Source organism: Cetorhinus maximus, chromosome 18 (assembly GCF_964194155.1).
Source record: "Cetorhinus maximus chromosome 18, sCetMax3.hap1.1, whole genome shotgun sequence".
NCBI classification, from domain to species: Eukaryota; Metazoa; Chordata; class Chondrichthyes; order Lamniformes; family Cetorhinidae; genus Cetorhinus; species Cetorhinus maximus.
This window is the reverse complement of record NC_135896.1, coordinates 28,101,454-28,107,600: the sequence shown is the minus strand read 5'-3', so window position 1 is coordinate 28,107,600 and position 6,147 is coordinate 28,101,454.

Genomic DNA, 6,147 nt, shown 5'->3' with positions numbered 1-6,147 from the left:
CATGTTCTGAACTAAAAATGTAGATTGTGACATTGGATTTTCTTTTAATCTCATCAGAGCAAAAAGTTTTTTTTTTAGTTATCATGGTTTAAAATTGCATTGTACAGAGCTTCAACAGAATGGAATTCTAGTGCTGGTAAAATAGATGCCGCTTTTATAGTTTTGGTGTAGTGCTATCTGGTTATAAAAGATGCAGCAATCAATCATTGAGGACAGTTTTAAAGTTTTTTTTAATCACAACGGCTATAATTCCCAAGCCAACTGACCAAGGAAAATGGGCAAATGTTTGAACTTGTCTTCTTTCCCCCTAAATAATGAAGCAATGTTATTTTTGCTTAAATATTGCTACTTCATAGTATTTTTCATCAAATTAAAAATCTGAAATTGCTTTGAAAGCAACTTTATCTGAGTTCTCTCCCATTTTCCTTTAAGAGTAATACTGTGATGCAGACCTGACTTAATCAATTTTTTCCCCCTCACCAAGATGAATTTCAGCAAGGTAGTGAACTCAAGTCTTCTGATTGAATGGAGTCCACTGCTGTGCCATTCGAATAATGTCATCTTTTAAAGAGCAAAAGATCCAGTAGCAATATTGTGAAGTCTTATTAGAATGCATTAGTGAATTCTAATCCATCTATTTGTGAAATTTGCTGTTGTACAATTAAGAGATGGCGCCTGAAATAATATCTAACAGATCTTGTGTAGAAAATGATAAAACCACATATTACTGTGCAAGATTAATAATACATATTTTAATTGCTTCCTTAATAGTTAGAACTTGTGATTTTAAGTAAAGACTAATCTTTGGCATCCATAATGAAATATACATTGCTGGCAATATAGAACTGCTGACCAATACACTTTAAAATATTATTCCCAGGTGGATTTTCTAATTTGAGTGGTTTGGAAACTATACTTGTGTCTGAGAAGATGAACTACAATTTTTTTATGAACTTAAATTTAAGTTAAATGAAGGATATGTTTTGTGTATTCTGAGTTATAAATATCTTCAAGTGAGGGTGACCAGATAACACTCAAGTGGCTAGTTATGGAAATCCTGGTCAGCTTCAAAAGTAGATATTCAGTACATTATCAGGCTGTTCATGGTCTATTCTACTTAGAATATTTGGGCTGTTTTAATCAAAAATTTGTTTTAATATATTTTGGATAATTGATTGAAATTACAATTTTCATCAGAATATCATAACTCAAAATTGCATTATCTGTACACAAGCGTTGGAGAAATACTGTTATAAGTATTTGAAACACTTTAAAAATTGAGTGTTGTGGCTTTTAAGAGGGCAAGCCAACTCTGAACTTTGCTCATCCTTTGCTTCAAGTTTTTGAACGACTACAGATTTGATTTGAAGCATGTGATCTTTCAGATGAACTAAGTGCAAATTGACTTTACTCACTGTTGTGTAATAAATGTCAGACAAATGAACTTTCCCACCCATGTTGCTTAGGTTGTGTTGTCAGAAAATGTAATTGTAATCACACCAGTTTGCCTTACTACGTTCTAGAATAACATTTGTCCCAGTACATTGCAAAAGAAGGGATTATATGCCGCATCTGTCTAAAACTTGCTGTGCCTGTCTTAGAAGAAAACTTTGTGAATTACCATAGTCATCCTCTGCAGATATATTGTTTGTTTATAGCACTCATTATTAGCTCGCATCTACATTTTGTTAGACTTCACTTGCACATTGATATATATTTTTTCAGATCAAAAGATAATGGCATTGGAAAATATTTTAATAACTTTAGCATAGAAAATTACGCTATCATTGAGAAGTAATTTAAAATTTCTGTTCAGTTTATCTCACACTAAAATGCATTGTTTGACATGTAGAACGTGTAACAATACTTGGTACATTATTGTTCACAGCAATTAAACTGTTATTGGAAATTGAGATTGTGTTTACAAAAAGCTTGTTAATTGTATATTTTGTATTATGTAGTGATTCCAACTCCAAAGGAAATACTGTGTGAATTTAGTTCCTAACTGTGAGATTGTACTATTTGTTTGGAGTCAATTGAACAAATTGCATATGCCTGTGCATTGTTATGTTTGCAGACTGTGGTGGTTTGAAATATATTTATGGCTGGAGGTGCCATTAATTAAAGTGTCAGGCAATTGCATTATATTTTTGTGTTTTTATTAGAGTTGAATCATGAAGATTGCACAAATGGGGTGATGAGCAATTTTGTATGTGACTTGAAACCTTCATATACTGTTTAAACAAGGCAAAAAGTTAAATTGTGCCTTAGAAAATTTACCTATTCTTCATCTGAATTTAAAACAAACGTAACATCCAAAAGTAACTCTTTGCTATTTATAAAAAAAAATGGGAAGATATTCATTGTGTGATGTAGATCAGTTTATTGGCTTTTCAACATGCCACAGCATAAGATACTGTTTCGTGACCTAAATTCCTGAGCTTATGATCCTCGGTGCAAGAATTGGAGCACTGACACTGGACCAACGTGAAGGGAAGAAAATTCACAGTCACCCTGGGTTGGTGTTCCATACCCCCTCAATAATAATAATTGGATCATGAGCAATAATGGTGCATTTGGCCTGCCTGCGCTTTATTGCTAGTGTCTGACCACAGATGCTTATCTTATTTACATAGTTGACAAGTTTAGTGTGCTACTAAAGTTTGCTGTTGGCACTTCGCATGTAATGCCTAACAGTGTGCAAATTTTTGTCACCCTTGCAGCTATTTGGCTCAAATCTCTCATTCCTAACTCAGCAAATCACGCTATACAAATAGCATATGTGTCAATTAGTTAGCTAATCCCTAATTGTGTAGCGCAAAGAAAAGTATGAAATAAAGATGGGTAATCAGCAACAATTTTTAAAAAGGGACCTAATAAATTGCTCAAAGCATTTTTTTGAAACTCTTCAGAATATCATCTCTGTTTGCTGAGTTGGCCACTTACCACTAGAATTATGTATACACATATATATGAACCCCATGATCTCGGTCAGATGCTACATTTCCAGATATATCATTTGGTTCATTGGCAAAGCACCATCCAAGGATCTGTTCCTAAAATGCCTAGAAATTATGATTTGCCCCAGGCTGGGACATTCACATGGCACTGCAGAACTTGTTATTTGTGAGCTCTGCCCCTCTAGTGGAAAGTTACTGAAACAAAAAAGCCCTAGGCACACAGTGGAATTTGGATAAAATCCTGGGTCCGAATCAGTTTCTCATGTATTTTTTGCCAGCATTGTAGTCAACTTTTCATTGTTTGGAACAAATTAAAAATTATGTTTTGAATGTTTCACAAAAAATAATTTTACACTGGTGTAACACAAATCAGTTGTGGGTAAAGAATTGGAATACTCAGCACAGCCAATTCAAATTAGATTTATTTGCCATAGTTGTAAAATAATCGCCAATACTTTTTCTCTTTTATTGATATTGAAGTCATTCCTGTGGCAAATGTAGCACGCAGTTTTAAACCAGTTTCACCTTGTGTCTAATTTGTTGTACCTTATATTTGTAACACTAGATTGTCTTTCAGTAAGCAAAATCTGTTCAGCTTCACTTGAAACACAATATTGCATGGATCTGCTTGTAGTGATCAACCTGATGTAACAATAAAACAAGACTTTTTTCTATTAAAATACAACATTAAAGCAAGAACTCAACTTTTTCCAGAGTAACTTGGAAAAGAAAAGTATGCATACTACTAGCTAATGTCCCGCGACTGCAATTGTCAAGTACAGTAGGGGAGTTGAACGCAAGTACATGTACCGTTGAAAAGAAAATTGGTGATTGGGGATGACTATGTGTAGGTCTTTATATTTTGTATTGCAGCAGCTGCTTTTACTTATGTTTATATGAGCAATGGTGCTGGAAGTACTTTATATAAAAAAAAATGTGGATGGCAATTGGAATAAAAGTACTGAATTTAAAACGTGTTTTGCTTAAGATATTTTAAGAACCATTGGAAAGATATTAGGTAAAAGTGAATGGGTGGGGGGGGGGGGGGGGGGGTGGTGGGGGCAGCAAGAACATGCATGACCTCAATATCACCAGGTGCATCGCAACCATTGAAAAACTCAATCAGTTTAATCAGTGGTGTACGAAATATGACAGCCAATGCACAAGATTCCATAAACAGCATTGAGATAAATGAACAGATAATATATAAAAATTATTGGTTAAAAGATAAATGTCAGCAAGGACAGTGGGAGAACAAAAAAAAGGGTTCTTTTACACCCACCAGAGGAGGTAGACAGAACTGATTTAATGCCTCCTGAAAGATAGCATCTCTGACAGTGCAGCACTTTAACTACTGCATTGAAGTGTCAGCCTAGATTGTTCAAGTATTGAAATGACGCTTGAACTCGCAACTTTCAAACTCTGAGGTGAGTGTGCTACAATTGAGCCAAGGATGATGCCAGAAAATGGTAAAGTAGAATTGTTTTTTTTATTTGGCCTTCACTGTAAAAGGTTGCATCTTAACTGTGTGGACAGTCAAGGTAAAAGGTTGCTACTAAATACCAATATTTATTATATATATTTATCTGTCTATCCCAAGTGTGGTATGTTAGGAATATACAATTATCTACCTGCAGTGGTTAGGTAAAGAAAAATCTTTTAATATTTTCTGGGAATTAAAGATAAATTATTTCCCTCACACAGCTAAGATTTCTCCAAATTATTTTTATTAATAACCTCATTTCCACAATACATTAGTTCCACCCCCATTCTAATAATACTTCTAGTGATGCCATGAGAAGTTTTCTGGTATACTATGTAAAAATTGCAATTGGGAAATCACAATGATTTTTGCAAGATCTTGACATCTTATTCTAGACAAAGGTCAGTAGTGATGGAACACATTTGCTGCATGTATACACTATTATGACCCAGCATCAACAAAAGGTAAGTTATTTGTGGCTGGATATTCATGGTAGTAATACTTTATAATGTACCACTACAGAAATGATTGAATTTGAGAAATGTAAATGCAACACATTAATGAAATTAGCAAGTGAATAAAGAAAATCATGCTTATACAAAGTTCAGTCATGAAAAAAATCCTGCTTGTACTTAATTAAACATGAAAAAAATCTTATTTTGTGCCTCTGTATATATTATTTGTGGTGTAAAAATGGAGCATCTGCTGTCCTCTTTAAAGTTGGACTTGTGATTGGTGATATCCATGTATGGCTGCGTTTTGTTTCGATATTACATTCCGATGTGCAGTATTTTACATCTACAGAAATTTTACATGTGAAATGAGTTCATGTCTGTCAAACATTGTACGCAGAGAAGCTTTAAGATGTTAGTACATGAACATTGCTGACTGGATCCTCTTGTATGCTATATCTTTTAAAGTAACCCAAAAACAATCTTGTCACAATGAGAACATCATAGGGGTAAATGTGTGATACAGACTTGATTGTCCACACTGTCAGAAAGAAAGACTTGCATTTATATTGTGTCTTTCACAATCTGGGGACGTCCCAAAGTGCTTTACAGCCAATGAGGTACTTCACAATAGTGACTACACTTCAGAAATGTGGGAAATGAGGCAGCCAATTTGCGCACAGCAAGTTCCAACAAATAGCAATGTGATAACCAGATAATCTTTTTTTGTGATGATTGAATGATAGATATTGGCCAGAACACAATGGTTAACTCCCCTGCTCCTCTAAAGTAATGCTACGTGATCTTTTACGTCCACCTGAAAGAAGAGACCAAGTTTTGGTTTAATATCTCATTTGAAAGGCAGCTCCTCTAACAATGCAGTACTAAGCAGTATGTTTTCAGTACTGCACCTGACTATCTGCCTAGAATTTTTGTGCTCAAGTCCTGGGGCAGAATTTTCCCCCCGTTGGGGGGAAGTTTAAAAGCGGGCATGTGGAGGCACGCCTCCAATCGGTGCCGCGCCGTCATTTTACCTAGGTGGGCCAATTAAGGCACCCCCAGTGCGATGTCCGCAAGGAAGTGCTACGCGCTCCCTGTGCGGGTGGGGGGTGGGGGGGGGTAATCCCTAAACCGAGAGTGCACTCTTTCGTGCATGTGCACGAAAGAGCACACTCATCTCCCTGAGGCTAAGTGCTCCCTCAAGAAGATCGGCGCCAAATTTAAAAATGTTAACAATAGAAACAAAAAATTC